Source organism: Salvelinus alpinus, chromosome 6, assembly GCF_045679555.1.
Source record: "Salvelinus alpinus chromosome 6, SLU_Salpinus.1, whole genome shotgun sequence".
NCBI lineage: Eukaryota > Metazoa > Chordata > Actinopteri > Salmoniformes > Salmonidae > Salvelinus > Salvelinus alpinus.
This window is the reverse complement of record NC_092091.1, coordinates 84,872,647-84,891,132: the sequence shown is the minus strand read 5'-3', so window position 1 is coordinate 84,891,132 and position 18,486 is coordinate 84,872,647. Positions and strand designations below refer to the sequence as shown.

General features: G+C 46.3%; 2 protein-coding genes across 2 annotated transcripts in view; one reads left to right on the top strand and one right to left on the bottom strand.

Annotated features, from left to right (window-relative positions):
• LOC139579779 (scavenger receptor cysteine-rich domain-containing protein DMBT1-like) overlaps positions 1-18,486 on the top strand; it is a 260,129-nt gene that overhangs the window by 16,366 nt on the left and 225,277 nt on the right. The gene's annotated exons all lie outside the window — the stretch shown is intronic.
• The window catches only part of LOC139577724 (CD5 antigen-like), a 226,618-nt gene that overhangs the window by 156,058 nt on the left and 52,074 nt on the right, over positions 1-18,486 (bottom strand). The window lies entirely within an intron of this gene.

Sequence of the window (18,486 nt, the reverse complement as noted above, 5' to 3'; positions counted from 1 at the left end):
ATTTCATTAAATAATACTATTATATTGAGACATACAAAGACAGGAATGTGTTGATTGATTAGTGCGAATACATTTTCTTTTACTACAGCACATTTAAGGCAGTTTCATTAAGTCAAACTAAATCTAAATAAGTAGCCAGCTACTGTCAGTCTATACTGCTCCTACAGGGTGTAACAATACATAATGTAGATATATATAATGAACAGACTAGGTCTATACTGCTCCTACATGGTGTAACAATACATCATGTAGATGTATATAATGAACAGACTAGGTCTATACTGCTCCTACATGGTGTAACAATACATCATGTAGATGTATATAATGAACAGACTAGGTCTATACTGCTCCTACATGGTGTAACAATACATCATGTAGATGTATATAATGAACAGACTAGGTCTATACTGCTCCTACATGGTGTAACAATACATCATGTAGATGAATATAATGAACAGACTAGGTCTATACTGCTGCTACAGGGTGTAACAATACATCATGTAGATGTAAATAATGAACAGACTAGGTCTCTACTGCTCCTACAGGGTGTAACAATACATCATGTAGATGTACACTACCGTTCAAAAGTTGGGGTCACTTAGAAATGTCCTTGTTTTTGAAAGAAAATCATTTTTTTTGTCCATTAAAATAACATCAAATTGATCAGAAATACGGTGTAGACATTGTTAATGTTGTAAATGACTATTGTAGCTGGAAACGGCTGATTTTTAATGGAATATCTACTTAGACGTACAGCGGCCCATTATCAGTTACCATCACTCCTGTGTTACAATGGCACGTTGTGTTAGCTAATCCAAGTTTATCATTTTAAAATGCTAATTGATCATTAGAAAACCAAACAGTGTGCAGGTCTTCTTGTTCTTTAACAAAGCTTTTGTAAACAGTGTGCGGGTCTTCTTGTTCTTTAACAAAGCTTTTGTAAACAGTGTGCAGGTCTTCTTGTTCTTTATTAACAAAGCTTTTGTAAACAGTGTGCGGGTCTTCTTGTTCTTTAACAAAGCTTTTGTAAACAGTGTGCAGGTCTTCTTGTTCTTTAACAAAGCTTTTGTAAACAGTGTGCAGGTCTTCTTGTTCTTTAACAGAGCTTTTGTAAACAGTGTGCAGGTCTTCTTGTTCTTTAACAAAGCTTTTGTAAACAGTGTGTGGGTCTTCTTGTTCTTTAACAAAGCTTTTGTAAACAGTGTTTTTGCATAACAATCAGGCAGTAGAACAACAATAATCATCACCTCTTGACCATCTTCCCTCCCCTTAACATTCAGACCCTGTCAGTGTGCCAGGTGGTCATTGGGTTTGATTCAGACCCTGTCAGTGTGCCAGGTGGTCATTGGGTTTGATTCAGACCCTGTCAGTGTGCCAGGTGGACATTGGGTTTGATTCAGACCCTGTCAGTGTGCCAGGTGGACATTGGGTTTGATTCAGACCCTGTCAGTGTGCCAGGTGGTCATTGGGTTTGATTCAGACCCTGCCAGTGTGCCAGGTGGTCATTGGGTTTGATTCAGACCCTGTCAGTGTGCCAGGTGGACATTGGGTTTGATTCAGACCCTGCCAGTGTGCCAGGTGGACATTGGGTTTGATTCAGACCCTGTCAGTGTGCCAGGTGGTCATTGGGTTTGATTCAGACCCTGTCAGTGTGCCAGGTGGACATTGGGTTTGATTCAGACCCTGTCAGTGTGCCAGGTAGACATTGGGTTTGATTCAGACCCTGTCAGTGTGCCAGGTGGACATTGGGTTTGATTCAGACCCTGCCAGTGTGCCAGGTGGACATTGGGTTTGATTCAGACCCTGTCAGTGTGCCAGGTGGACATTGGGTTTGATTCAGACCCTGTCAGTGTGCCAGGTGGTCATTGGGTTTGATTCAGACCCTGTCAGTGTGCCAGGTGGTCATTGGGTTTGATTCAGACACTGCCAGCATGGCCAGAAATGTATTCCAAGGTCAGTAACTTATAACCACGGAATCACCGCAGACCTTTCATGCCTAAAAACACCTAAGTATTAGATTTACTGCATCAGCAAATCTAATTTTGTCACTGCATAAGACACCATTCACAATGCTGGCTGAGGTACGTGTAAAACATGAAATATTATTTCCTCATTGTAAAAAATGTCCCGCTCCTTTAAAACATATTTGTAATGGCAAGGCTTTAGCTCAGTGGGCTGTTCCATTGTTGAGGAAAGCAGGGGAGTGTTGTGAGTAACAGAACTGCCTGAGATGTAGGGGAAGGGAAGCTGTTCCATTGTTGAGGAAAGCAGGGGGAGTGTTGTGAGTAACAGAACTGCCTGAGATGTAGGGGAAGGGAAGCTGTTCCATTGTTGAGGAAAGCAGGGGGAGTGTTGTGAGTAACAGAACTGCCTGAGATGTAGGGGAAGGGAAGCTGTTCCATTGTTGAGGAAAGCAGGGGGAGTGTTGTGAGTAACAGAACTGCCTGAGATGTAGGGGAAGGGAAGCTGTTCCATTGTTGAGGAAAGCAGGGGAGGTGTTGTGAGTAACAGAACTGCCTGAGATGTAGGGGAAGGGAAGCTGTTCCATTGTTGAGGGAAGCAGGGGGGTGTTGTGAGTGTAACAGTATAACTTTAAACCGTCCCCTCGCCCCGACACGGGCGCGAACCAGGGACCCTCTGCACACATCAACAACAGTCGCCCACGAAGCGTCGTTATCCATCGCTCCACAAAAGCCGCGGGCCTTGCAGAGCAAGGGGAAACCCTACTTAAGTCTCAGAGCAAGTGACGTAACTGATTGAAATGCTAGTAGCGCGTACCCGCTAACTAGCTAGCCATTTCACATCCGTTACACTCACCCCCCTTTCAACCTCCTCCTTTTCCGCAGCAACCAGTGATCCGGGTCAACAGCATCAATGTAACAGTATAACTTTACGTCGTCCCCTCGCCCCGACACGGGCGCGAACCAGGGACCCTCTGCACACATCAACAACGGTCGCCCACGAAGCATCGTTACCCATCGCTCCACAAAGGCCACGGCCCTTGCAGAGCAAGGGGAAACCCTACTTAAGTCTCAGAGCAAGTGACGTAACTGATTGAAATGCTAGTAGCGCGTACCCGCTAACTAGCTAGCCATTTCACATCCGTTACATGAGTAACAGAACTGCCTGAGATGTAGGGGAAGGGAAGCTGTTCCATTGTTGAGGAAAGCAGGGGGAGTGTTGTGAGTAACAGAACTGCCTGAGATGTAGGGGAAGGGAAGCTGTTCCATTGTTGAGGAAAGCAGGGGGAGTGTTGTGAGTAACAGAACTGCCTGAGATGTAGGGGAAGGGAAGCTGCTCACTGATTGGCTGTAGGGACAAGGGTCCCTCCAAAAATATACCACTAATAGGCCAAGCCTCCACAGACCCTGTCTTGTACTGACAAACAAATCATTTGACATTCAAATACGTCATTTTAAATCCAGCTGGGCCTTTTAACACAGACAGTTGTTCCTGCTGTAGATGTTATGCCTTTGTACAGATCTAGGATCAGTTCGTTTTATATGTTCTCTAACACAGACAGTTGTTCCTGCTGTAGATGTTATGCCTTTGCACAGATCTAGGACCAGTTCACCTCCACAATGCATATACAGTACCGGTCAATTGTTTGGACACACCTACAAATTCAATGTTTTTTCTTTATTTTAACTATTGTCTACATTGTACAGATCTAGGATCAGTTTGAACTATTGTCTACATTGTAGAATAATAGTGGAGACATTGAAACTATGAAATAACACATATGGAATCATGTAGTAACCAAACAAGTGGCAGTAGAATGGCTTTACTGAAGATCTCCGTAACTTTCAACGTGGCACCGTCAGAGGATGGCACCTTTCCAACAAGTCAGTTTGTCAAGTTTCTGACCTGCTAGAGCTTCCCCGGTCGACTGTAAGTACTGTTACTGAGAAGTGGAAACATCTAGGACCAACAACGGCTCAGCCAAGAAGTAGTGGGCCACACATGTTCACAGAACGGGACCGCCGAGTGCTGAAGCGTGTTATGTGTAAAAATCATCTGTACTTGGTTGCAACACTCACTAACAAGTTCCAAACTGCCTCTGGAAGCAACATCAGCACAAGAAACTGTTTGTCAGGAGCTTCATGAAATGGGTTTCCAGGGCCGAGCAGCTGCATACAAGCCTAAGATCACCATGTGCAATGCCAAGTGTCGGCTTAAGTGGTGTAAAGCTAGCCGACTGACCGACCGACCGACCGACCGACCGACCGACCGACCGACCTACCTACCTACCTACCTACCTACCTACCTACCTACCTACCTACCTACCTACCTACCTACCTACCTACCTACCTACCTACCTACCTACCTACCTACCCACCCACCTACCCACCTACCTACCTACCTACCTACCTACCTACCTGTCACCCCTCCACTCTCTCCCTGAGTCCAGGCCCCAGACAGACAGACAGACCTACTAGTCACCCCTACACTCTCTCCCTGAGTCCAGGCCCCAGACAGACAGACACACAGACAGACAGACCTACTAGTCACCCCTCCACTCTCTCCCTGAGTCCAGGCGACAGACAGACAGACAGACAGACAGACAGACAGACAGACAGACAGACAGACAGACAGACAGACAGACAGACAGAACTACTAGTCACCCCTCCACTCTCTCCCTGAGTCCAGGCCCCAGACAGACAGACAGACAGAACTACTAGTCACCCCTCCACTCTCTCCCTGAGTCCATGCCCCAGACAGACAGACAGACAGAACTACTAGTCACCCCTCCACTCTGTCTCTGAGTCCAGGCCCCAGACAGACAGACAGACAGAACTACTAGTCACCCCTCCACTCTCTCCCTGAGTGCAGGCCCCAGACAGACAGACAGACAGAACTACTAGTCACCCCTCCACTCTCTCCCTGAGTCCAGGCCCCAGACAGACAGAACAGCAACAGCGTCAGAACTATAGCAGTCTTCATTCTGAAATGACTCTGGTCTTCTTCAGAAGTAGTGCAGTAGTCTACAGGGTTCAGAACTCACCTTTTTAAACACTTCTTATCACTCATATCATGAGGTTTCACATGTGTTTGGTTACATAGTGCCCAATGTTCTTCTTAGTGATAAAACAGCAAACATTAAGAGTGTTTACTTATCAGACCCACATATAATAAATATACTATAATATACTATATTCATATGCTTTTAGTACTCACACATGAATCATATCCTGTATGCAGGTCATGTGTTGTTTTGAGCCAGCAGTAAAAACACACTGACAGGACAGTTCCTCTTATGGCCACTAGGTGATAATCTGGTGTCACAGACGCAGGACTGAAGACTAAAGAGAAGCATTGCCCCAATTATCTCTCCTTTCTCCTAAAGTGTGCACTTGTTCCCTTCCCTTCACTGAAATGACTGGTACACTAAATATGGTGGAAACGCCCACTTGATAACAGAAGGAACAGTCCCGTGGGTGGAATGGTGGGAGACAAACAGTACCTCCTCTCCCATTCTCCCATTCTCCCATCCTCCTCTTCTCTTCTCTTCTCTCCCCTCTACTCTTCTCTCTCTCCTCCTCTCCCCCCTCCTCTCCTCTCCTATTCTCTCCTCTCTCTTCTTCTCCCCTGTCCTCCACTCCGCTCTCTCATCTTCCCCCCCTTCCTTCTCCTCTTCTCTTCCTCCCCTCTCCTCTTCTCCCCACTCTCCTCTCCTGTTCTCCTCTGCTCTCCTCTTCTCTCCTCTTCTCTCCCCCTCTCCTATTCTCCCCCTTCTCTTCTTCTCCCCCCTCTGCTCTCCTCTTCTCCCCCCTCTCCTCTTCTCCCCCTCTCCTCTCCTCTCCTTTTCTCCCCCTTTCCCCTTCTTCTACCTCCCCTTACTTTATTTAATATAAATTAAAGGATGGGAGGGAGACAGAGAGGGGGAGGGGAAGGGAAGTAGGGTAGAGAGGGAGGAGGGGGGAGATGGGAGAGAGACAGAGAGGGGGGAGGGAAGTAGGGTAGAGAGGGAGGAGGGGGAGATGGGAGGGAGACAGAGAGGGGGGAGGGGAAGGGAAGTAGGGTAGAGAGGGAGGAGGGGGGAGATGGGAGGGAGACAGAGAGGGGGGAGGGGAAGGGAAGTAGGGTAGAGAGGGAGGAGGGGGGAGATGGGAGGGAGACAGAGAGGGGGGAGGGGAAGGGAAGTAGGGTAGCGAGGGAGGAGGGGGGAGATGGGAGGGAGACAGAGAGGGGGAGGGGAAGGGAAGTAGGGTACAGAGGGAGGAGGGGGGAGATGGGAGGGAGACAGAGAGGGGGGAGATGGGAGGGAAGTAGGGTAGAGAGGGAGGAGGGGGGAGATGGGAGGGAGAGAATATATTTGTATCACTGACTTTTCACCAGTGATGTCATCATAACCAGTAACCTGTTCCTCTCTTGGCCCAGCCCAGCCTGACCCTGACATATAGCATCAGACCTGTAGAGTTGACTTGGGTAACAGACCTCTAGCTTCTACACCACATCCCCCCTTCTCCTGCTCTAACATGAGACCTCATCAGCACTCATTTTGGGTGCTGGTACTGTTTATATTGAGGTGCTGGAACATTAAGCCAATATTCTATAAGAGGTGAACTCAAGCAGTAGAAAGTTAGAGCTGATATTATAGGACACACTATGTGTAACTTTGCTGCTCTGTCACCAGTTTCCTGTGGAGTTTTTTTAACATATCAGTTTGCTGTAGTGTGTTCAACCACTGATCCAAGATAAGATGCTAAGAAGTTTCTCACATCATTGAAGTTAGGACGTAATGAGATAGAAGTCATAAAGCCTAGCAGTATTTTCCACTCTTCAGTCGACTCTTCATAACAGTAGACTTGTTTCGCTCAGCGGAGCCCCAGTTAGAGACAGATATGATACCTGCAGTGGTACTGACCATCCTGTTGTGGAGCACAGGTAGGAGGCTGTTACGTTGATAGACACTTGTGACAGTTACTGAGATATGTTTTGATAATGTAAGATATATCATAATTTGCAGGATTAGTAAAATAACATGCAACTGGAAGCAGACAGTAAAAATGTGTCTCAAAGCAGGACAATGATGTGATCACCTGTAAATGTACTTTACTGTAGCCTAACTGTCCATCTGGGGACAGGCACTAATGTCAGTTAAGTTGTGATGGTGTCATGCATCTGACTGTTGTATATTCAGTGTGTCAATGATTGATTGTATCTTTCTCTTTGTAAATGAATGAGAGTATATATTATATTGGTGTTATGTTAGAGTAGGAGAAGGGAGGGGTGTAGATGATAGAGGTCTATGAGCTGAGTCAAGATCAACAGGTCCAACACTATATGTCAAGAAGAGAGAGAGAAAGAGAGAGAGAGAGAGATGAGAAGAGAGAGAAGGGGTGGGGAGAGAGATTTGAGGAGGAGGAGAAAGAGAGAGGGTAGGGAGAGAGAAAGGGAGGGGAGAGAGAAAGGGAGGGGAGAGAGAAAGGGAGGGGAGGTGGGAAAGGAGGGCATAGAGCAAGATAGGTGAGAGAGAAGGGGAGGGGAGAGAGATTTGAGAAGGAGAAAAGAGGGTTGGGGAGAGCAGGGTAGGAGAGAGAGGAATGGAAGAGGAGAGAGGAGGGTAGGAGAGAGGGAAGGGTAGAGGAGATAGGAGGGTAGGAGAGAGGGAAGGGTAGAGGAGAGAGGAGGGTAGATACGAGAGAGCGGTAGAGGAGAGAGGAGGGTGGAGGAGAGAGAAGGGGAGGGGAGAGAGGAGGGGAGGGGAGAGAGGAGGGTAGGAGAGGGGAAGGGTAGAGGAGAGAGGAGGGTAGGAGAGAGGGAAGGGTAGAGGAGAGAGGAGGGTAGGAGAGGAGAAGGGTAGAGGTTAGAGGAGGGTAGGAGAGAGGGAAGGGTAGAGGAGAGAGGAGGGTAGGGGATAGAAGGTAGGGTAGAGAGAAGGGGAGGGGAGAAAGGAGGGAAGGGGAGAGTGGAGGGTAGGAGAGAAGGGTAGAGTGGAGAGGATGGGAGGGGAGGGGATAGAGAGATTTGCGGAGGAGAGAGGAAGGTAGGGGAGAGAGGAGGGTGGAGGAGAGAGGATGGTGGAGGAGAGAGGAGGGTGGAGGAGAGAGGAGGGGAGGGGAGAGAGGAGGTTGGAGGAGAGAGGAGGTTGGAGGAGAGAGGAGGATGGAGGAGAGAGGAGGGTAGAGGAGAGAGGAGGGTGGAAGAGAGAGGAGGGTGGAGGAGAGAGGAGGGTAGGGGAGAGAGGAGGGTAGGGGAGAGAGGAGGGTAGGGGAGAGAGGAGGGGAGGGGAGAGAGGAGGTTGGAGGAGAGAGGAGGGGAGGGGAGAGAGGATGGTGGAGGAGAGAGGAGGGGAGGGGAGAGAGGATGGTGGAGGAGAGAGGAGGGGAGGGGAGAGAGGATGGTGGAGGAGAGAGGAGGGTGGAGGAGAGAGGAGGGTAGAGGAGAGAGGAGGGTAGAGGAGAGAGGAGGATGGAGGAGAGAGGAGGGTAGAGGAGAGAGGAGGGTGGAGGAGAGAGGAGGGTGGAGGAGAGAGGAGGGTAGGGGAGAGAGGAGGGTAGGGGAGAGAGGAGAGGAGGGGAGAGAGGAGGTTGGAGGAGAGAGGAGGGGAGGGGAGAGAGGAGGGGAGGGGAGAGAGGAGAGGAGGGGAGAGAGGAGGTTGGAGGAGAGAGGAGGGGATGGGAGAGAGGAGGGTGGAGGAGAGAGCAGGGTGGAGGAGAGAGGAGGGTGGAGGAGAGAGGAGGGTGGAGGAGAGAGGAGGGTGGAGGAGAGAGGAGGGTGGAGGAGAGAGGAGAGAGGAGGGTGGAGGAGAGAGGAGGGGAGGGGAGAGAGGAGGGTGGAGGAGAGAGGAGGGTGGAGGAGAGAGGAGGAGAGAGGAGGGTGGAGGAGAGAGGAGGGTGGAGGAGAGAGGAGGAGAGAGGAGGGTGGAGGAGAGATGGGGAATGTGTTTACACATGGGTGTTGTTGCACCATAGCAACGATAAGCCTGTCTTCCCATCACATCATGAAAGGTCATGTTATGTTGATTTAATCTCTGCCTCTCTCTTCCTCTGACTCCTCCCTTTCTCTCTATCTCTCTGTCTCTCTCTCTCTTTCTCCTCTGTCTCTCTCTTTCTCCTCAGATCTCCAGGCTCAAAGAGTCAGTCCACCAGGTAGGTAGAGTATAAATCTACAGTGATTATAGCAGTTCAATATTAGTCAACTTTATTATCCCACATGAAGAAAGTAATGTGTCCATACAAACCATTCTAAAACCCAATAACAAGTACTGTTTTATGGAACTACTAATACTTGACATATTATATATTATATTGGTCTGATGTTAGAGTAGGAGAAGGGGGGTGTAGATGCTAGAGGTCTGTTACCCAAGTCAACAGGTCTGATGTTAGAGTAGGAGAAGGGGGGTGTAGATGCTAGAGGTCTGTTACCCAAGTCAACAGGTCTGATGCTATCTGTCAGGAAGAGAGAGAGAGGAACAGAGAGAGAGGAAGGAGAGAGAGAGAGAAGGCGTGGAGAGAGAGGGAGATGTCAACAGAGATAGGGAGAGCTAGAAGGCGAGGAGAGAAAGTGAGATGTCAACAGAGATAGGGCTGACAGACTAACATGCAGCCAACTGAATATCTTTTCATTACTGACTTCTCACCAGTGATGTCATCATAACCTGTAACCTTTTCCACTCTTGGTCCGGCTCAGCTTGACCCTGACCTCTGAAATTAATGATTTAAAAAATGATTTAAAAAAATGTAATTAGATTTAATCTCATCTGCAAAGAGAGTTACACATTTGCATGGAAGGAGAATGTACACTACATGACCAAAAGTATGTGGACACCTGCTCATCTAACATCTCATTCCAAAATCATGGGTATTAATATGGAGTTGGTGCCCCTTTGCTGCTATAACAGCCTCCAGTCTTCTGGGAAGGCTTTCCACTAGATGTTGGAACATTGCTGCAGGGACTTGCTTCCATTCAGCCACAACAGCATTAGTGAGGTTAGGCGATTAGGCCTGGCTCACAGTCGGCGTTTCAATTCATCCCTAAAGGTATTCAATAGGGTTTAGGTCAGGGCTCTGTGCAGGCCAGTAAAGTTCTTCCACATCGATCTCAACAAACTATTTCTGTATGGACCTCGCTTTGTGTACAGGGGCATTGTCATGCTGAAACAGGAAAGGGCCTTCCCCAAACTGTTGCCACAAAGTTGGAAGCACAGAATAGTCTAGAATGTCATTGTCTGCTGTAGCGATTAGATTTCCCATCAATGAAACTAAGGGGCCTAACACGATCCATTAAAAACAACCCCAGACCATTATTCCTCCTCCACCAAACTTTACAGTTGGCATTATGCTTTGGGGCAGGTAGCGTTCTCCTGGCATCTGCCAAACCCAGGTTTGTGGTTCTGACTGCCAGATGGGGAAACGTGATTCATCACTCCAGAGAAAGTGTTTCCACTCCAGCAGACGCTTGGCATTGCACATGTTGATCTGAGGCTTGTGTGCTGCTGCTCGGCCGTGGAAACACATTTCATGAAGCTCCAGACGAACAGTTCTTGTGCTGAAGTTGCTTCCAGAGGAAGTTTGGAACTCGGAAGTGAGTGTTGCAACCGAGGACAGATGATTTTTACACGCGACAAACTTCAGCACTCGCGGTCCCGTTCTGTGAGCTTGTGTGAGCTACCACTTCGAGGCTAAGCCACTGCTGCTCCTAGATGTTTCCACTTCACAATAACAGCACTTCCAGTTGACCGGGGCAGCTCCAGCAGGGTAGACATTTGATGAACTGACTTGTTGGAAAGGTAGCATACTATGATGGTGACATGTTGATTGTCACTGAGTTCTTCAGTAAGGCCATTCTACAGCAATGTTTGTCTATGGAGATTGCATGGCTGTGTGCTCGATTTTATTCACAGGTCAGGAAGGGGTGTGGCTGAAATAGCCAAATCCACTAATTTGAAGGGGTGTCCACATACTTTTGTATTTACTGTAAGGTGTAGCTGGGTCGGCCCGTTCTCCACCACCCCAACCCAACACATCCCACTCAGCTTTAGGGTCTTAGTGAAACATTAATTGTTGGTTTCAGGTGTGTTAGGTCAAGGCCAGAGTGACAACCCACAGGACAGCAGACCACCAGGACTGAACAACCCAACAGCTGTTGAAAACATGAAGTGGTCATGTTTTTTATACAGACTCCTTTTGTCCTACAGTTTTCCATATAAGGCATCCTGACCTCATGAACGTTGACCAGTAAATCAAATCTAGTGATACACAACGAGACATTTCTGCCGTCCATTGTGACATTGTTGGAGGATAACCAACCTTCCAATTAATTATAATGCATTTCTCAGCCTCTATAAATGCTTGGTTACACAGTTTCTTCTGATAACAGTCTCCGGTATCAACATTTCCAAGCCAACAAATACAGAGAGAAAAGAGAATCTGTAGACATGCTGAGATTAAAGAGCATCCTCTTTACCAGAATTCAGCCAGAATTCACAAGACCACAACATACGCAAATATGTCCCCTTTTGTGGAGGGGGGGGGGGGTCTTTAATCAACCACAAGGCTGGGAGAGAGAGATAGTTCTTACTCACTGACAGCCTGAGGAGGAGACAGGGGAGGAGGGAGAGAGAGAGAGATAGGAGAGAGATAGTTCTTACTCACTGACAGACTGAGGAGGAGACAGGGGAGGAGGAAGAGAGAGAGAGATAGGAGAGAGAGATAGTTCTTACTCACTGACAGACTGAGGAGGAGACAGGGGAGGAGGGAGAGAGAGAGAGATAGGAGAGAGAGATAGTTCTTACTCACTGACAGACTGAGGAGGAGACAGGGGAGGAGGGAGAGAGAGAGAGATAGGAGAGAGAGAAAGTTCTTACTAACTGACAGACTGAGGAGGAGATAGGGGAGGAGGGAGAGAGAGAGAGATAGGAGAGAGAGATAGTTCTTACTCACTGACAGACTGAGGAGGAGACAGGGGAGGAGGGAGAGAGAGAGAGAGATAGGAGAGAGAGATAGTTCTTACTCACTGACAGACTGAGGAGGAGACAGGGGAGGAGGGAGAGAGAGAGATAGGAGAGAGATAGTTCTTACTCACTGACAGACTGAGGAGGAGACAGGGGAGGAGGGATAGAGAGATAGGAGAGAAAGATCGTTCTTACTCACTGACAGCCTGAGGAGGAGACAGGGGAGGAGGGAGAGAGAGAGAGATAGGAGTGAGAGATAGTTCTTACTCACTGACAGACTGAGGAGGAGACAGGGGAGGAGGGAGAGAGAGATAGTTCTGACTTATTAGGTCAAGGCCAGAGTGACAACCCACAGGACAGCAGACCCCCAGGACAGGACTGAACAACCCAGCAGCTATTGAATACATGAAGTGGGCATCTTTTCAGTACAGACTCTGTGTGTTGTACTGTTTTCAATATAAGACATCCAGACCCTATTCAAGATGTCCAGAACACCTTTATAAAAGGTGAACTCAAGCAGTAGAAAGTTAGAGTTGATAGTATAGCAGACGCTATGTGAAACGTTGTTGCCATGTGAGCAGTTTCCTGTGGGGGTTTTCAAAACAGATGAGTTTGCTGTTGGTAGCTGGGTTCAACCACTGATCAAAGATAAGATGCTGAGAAGTTTATCTTTCATCATTGAAGTAAGGAACAAATGGGATTAAAGTCATATTGCCTAGCAGTATGTTCCACTCTTATGTCCTCTCTCCCCGACCCCCACCAGTCTAGTACATAACTACATTCTGTCCATCATCCCTACCAGTCTAGTACATAACTACATTCTGTCCATCATCCCCACCAGTCTAGTACATAACTACATTCTGTCCATCATCCCTACCAGTCTAGTACATAACTACATTCTGTCCATCATCCCTACCAGTCTAGTACATAACTACATTCTGTCCATCATCCCCACCAGTCTAGTACATAACTACATTCTGTCCATCATCCCTACCAGTCTAGTACATAACTACATTCTGTCCATCATCCCTACCAGTCTAGTACATAACTACATTCAGTCCATCATCCCTACCAGTCTAGTACATAACTACATTCTGTCCATCATCCCCACCAGTCTAGTACATAACTACATTCTGTCCATCATCCCCACCAGTCTAGTACATAACTACATTCAGTCCATCATCCCTACCAGTCTAGTACATAACTACATTCTGTCCATCATCCCCACCAGTCTAGTACATAACTACATTCTGTCCATCATCCCCACCAGTCTAGTACATAACTACATTCAGTCCATCATCCCTACCAGTCTAGTACATAACTACATTCTGTCCATCATCCCCACCAGTCTAGTACATAACTACATTCAGTCCATCATCCCTACCAGTCTAGTACATAACTACATTCTGTCCATCATCCCCACCAGTCTAGTACATAACTACATTCAGTCCATCATCCCTACCAGTCTAGTACATAACTACATTCTGTCCATCATCCCCACCAGTCTAGTACATAACTACATTCTGTCCATCATCCCCACCAGTCTAGTACATAACTACATTCAGTCCATCATCCCTACCAGTCTAGTACATAACTACATTCTGTCCATCATCCCCACCAGTCTAGTACATAACTACATTCTGTCCATCATCCCCACCAGTCTAGTACATAACTACATTCTGTCCATCATCCCCACCAGTCTAGTACATAACTACATTCTGTCCATCATCCCTACCAGTCTAGTACATAACTCAACTCTCTCACCGACCCCCACCAGTCTAGTACATAACTCAATTCTGTCTCTGACCCCCACCAGTCTAGTACATAACTCAACTCTCTCTCTGACCCCCACCAGACTAGTATATAACTCAACTCTCTCACCGACCCCCACCAGTCTAGTACATAACTCAACTCTCTCCCTGACCCCCATCAGTCTAGTACATAACTCAACTCTCTCCCTGACCCCAACCAGTCTAGTACATAACTGAACTTTCTCCCTGACCCCCACCAGTCTAGTACATAACTCAACTCTCTCCCTGACCCCCACCAGTCTACTACATAACTCAACTCTCTCCCTGACCCCCACCAGTCTAGTATACTACTCATCTCTCACCCTGACCCCCACCAGTCTAGTACATAACTCAACTCTCTCCCTGACCCCCACCAGTCTAGTACATAACTCATTTCTCTCCCGACCCCCACCAGTCTAGTACATAACTCAACTCTCTCCCCAACCCCACCAGTCTAGTACATAACTCAACTCTCTCCCCGACCCCCACCAGTGTAGTACATAACTCAACTCTCTCCCTGACCCCCACCAGTCTAGTACATAACTCAACTCTCTCCCCGACCCCATCAGTCTAGTACATAACTCAACTCTCTCCCTGACCCCCACCAGTCTAGTACATAACTCAACTCTCTCCCAGACCCCCACCAGTCTAGTACATAACTCAACTCTCTCCCTGACCCCCACCAGTCTAGTACATAACTCAACTCTCTCCCAGACCCCCACCAGTCTAGTACATAACTCAACTCTCTCCCTGACCCACACCATTCTAGCATATTACTCATCTCTCTCCCCGTGCCCTGCCTGTCTAGTACATAATTCAACTCTTTCCCCGACCCCCACCAGACCAGTATATAACTCATCTCTCTCCCCGACCCCATCCAGTCTAGTACTTAACTGAACTCTTGATCTGACACCACCAGTCTAGTACATAATTCAACTCCCTCCCTGACCTCATCCAGTCTAGAACATAATTCAACTCTCTCCCCGACCCCCACCAGACCAGTATATAACTAATCTCTCTCCCCGACCCCATCCAGTCTAGTACTTAACTGAACTCTTGATCTGACACCACCAGTCTAGTACATAATTCAACTCTCTCCCTGACCCCATTAAGTCTTGTACACAACTCAACTCTTCCTCCAACCCCTACCAGTCTAGTACATAACTCAACTCTCTCCCCGACCCCCACCTGTCTAGTACATAACTCAACTCTCTCCCTGACCCCCACCAGTCTAGTACATAACTCAACTCTCTCCCTGACCCCCACCAGTCTAGTACATAACTCAACTCTCTCTCCAACACAATTTCATTCCTACTTTTTGATTACGTATTCATCCCAAGGGAAAGGATTGGAAACACCTAAACATACATTAACACAGAAACATCACAATTCATCTCATATGACCTAGTAGTACTGTAGAGCTCTTTAACATCCACACAATATACACTACATTACATCCTCCATATAATTCATCTCATATGACCTAGTAGTACTGGAGAGCTCTTGAACATCCACACAATATACACTACATTACATCCTCCATATAATTCATCTCATATGACCTAGTAGTACTGTAGAGCTCTTTAACATCCACACAATATACACTACATTACATCCTCCATATAATTAATCTCATATGACCTAGTAGTACTGTAGAGCTCTTCAACATCCACACAATATACACTACATTACATCCTCCATATAATTCATCTCATATGACCTAGTAGTACTGGAGAGCTCTTTAACATCCACACAATATACACTACATTACATCCTCCATATAATTCATCTCATATGACCTAGTAGTACTGTAGAGCTCTTTAACATCCACACAATATACACTACATTACATCCTCCATATAATTAATCTCATATGACCTAGTAGTACTGTAGAGCTCTTTAACATCCACACAATATACACTACATTACATCCTCCATATAATTCATCTCATATGACCTAGTAGTACTGTAGAGCTCTTTAACATCCACACAATATACACTACATTACATCCTCCATATAATTAATCTCATATGACCTAGTAGTACTGTAGAGCTCTTCAACATCCACACAATATACACTACATTACATCCTCCATATAATTAATCTCATATGACCTAGTAGTACTGTAGAGCTCTTTAACATCCACACAATATACACTACATTACATCCTCCATATAATTAATCTCATATGACCTAGTAGTACTGTAGAGCTCTTTAACATCCACACAATATACACTACATTACATCCTCCATATAATTCATCTCATATGACCTAGTAGTAGTGCAGAGCTCTTTAACATCCACACAATATACACTACATTACATCCTCCATATAATTCATCTCATATGACCTAGTAGTACTGCAGAGCTCTTTAACATCCACACAATATACACTACATTACATCCTCCATATAATTAATCTCATATGACCTAGTAGTACTGTAGAGCTCTTTAACATCCACACAATATACACTACATTACATCCTCCATATAATTCATCTCATATGACCTAGTAGTACTGTAGATCTCTTTAACATCCACACAATATACACTACATTACATCCTCCATATAATTCATCTCATATGACCTAGTAGTACTGTAGAGCTCTTTAACATCCACACAATATACACTACATTACATCCTCCATATAATTAATCTCATATGACCTAGTAGTCCTGTAGAGCTCTTTAACATCCACACAATATACACTACATTACATCCTCCATATAATTAATCTCATATGACCTAGTAGTACTGCAGAGCTCTTCAACATCCACACAATATACACTACATTACATCCTCCATATAATTCATCTCATATGACCTAGTAGTACTGTAGAGCTCTTTAACATCCACACAATATACACTACATTACATCCTCCATATAATTCATCTCATATGACCTAGTAGTACTGTAGAGCTCTTTAACATCCACACAATATACACTACATTACATCCTCCATATAATTCATCTCATATGACCTAGTAGTACTGCAGAGCTCTTTAACATCCACACAATATAGCTGGGTCTCTCTGTTCTGTCCCCATGTGTCCACTGCCCTGCAGAGCCCCAACCCAACACATCCCACTCAGCTTTAGGGTCTTAGTGAAACATTCATTATTGGTTTCAGGTATATTAGGTCAAGGCCAGAGTGACAACCCACAGGACAGCAGACCCCCAGGACAGGACTGAACAACCCAGCAGCTGTTGAATACATGAAGTGGGCATCTTTTCAATACAGACTCCTTTTGTTGTACTGTTTTCAATATAAGGCATCCAGACCCTATTCAAGATGTCCAGTACACCTTTATAAAAGGTGAACTCAAGCAGTAGAAAGTTAGAGTTGATAGTATAGCAGACGCTATGTGAAACGTTGCTGCCATGTGAGCAGTTTCCTGTGGGGTTTTTCAAAACAGATGAGTTTGCTGTTGGTAGCTAGGTTCAACCACTGCTCAAAGATAAGATGCTGAGAAGTTTATCTTTCATCATTGAAGTAAGGAACTAATGAGATTAAAGTCATATTGCCTAGCAGTAAACTCTCTGCCCGACCCCCACCAGTCTAGTACATAACTCAACTCTCTCCCTGACCCCCACCAGTCTAGTACATAACTACATTCTGTCCATCATCCCCACCAGTCTAGTACATAACTACATTCTGTCCATCATCCCCACCAGTCTAGTACATAACTACATTCTGTCCATCATCCCCACCAGTCTAGTACATAACTACATTCTGTCCATCATCCCCACCAGTCTAGTACATAACTCAACTCTCTCCCTGACCCCCACCAGTCTAGTACATAACTCATTTCTCTCCCGACCCCCACCAGTCTAGTACATAACTCAACTCTCTCCCCAACCCCACCAGTCTAGTACATAACTCAACTCTCTCCCCGACCCCCACCAGTGTAGTACATAACTCAACTCTCTCCCTGACCCCCACCAGTCTAGTACATAACTCAACTCTCTCCCTGACCCCCAGCAGTTTAGTACATAACTCAACTCTCTCCCTGACCCCCACCAGTCTAGTACATAACTCAACTCTCTCCTAGACCCCCACCAGTCTAGTACATAACTCAACTCTCTCCCTGACCCCCACCAGTCTAGTACATACAGTGGGGAGAACAAGTATTTGATACACTGCCGATTTTGCAGGTTTTCCTACTTACAAAGCATGTAGAGGTCTGTAATTTTTATCATAGGTACACTTCAACTGTGAGAGACAGAATCTAAAACAAATATCCAGAAAATCACATTGTATGATTTTTAAGTCATTAATTTGCATTTTATTGCATGAAATAAGTATTTGATACATCAGAAAAGCAGAACTTAATATTTGGTACAGAAACCTTTGTTTGCAATTACAGAGATCATACATTTCCTGTAGTTCTTGACCAGGTTTGCACACACTGCAGCAGGGATTTTGGCCCACTCCCACATACAGACCTTCTCCAGATCCTTCAGGTTTCGGGGCTGTCGCAGGGCAATACGGACTTTCAGCTCCCTCCAAAGATTTTCTATTGGGTTCAGGTCTGGAGACTGGCTAGGCCACTCCAGGACCTTGAGATGCTTCTTACGGAGCCACTCCTTAGTTGCCCTGGCTGTGTGTTTTGGGTCGTTGTCATGCTGGAAGACCCAGCCACGACCCATCTTCAATGCTCTTACTGAGGGAAGGAGGTTGTTGGCCAAGATCTTGTGATACATGGCCCCATCCATCCTCCCCTCAATACGGTGCAGTCGTCCTGTCCCCTTTGCAGAAAAGCATTCCCAAAGAATGATGTTTCTACCTCCATG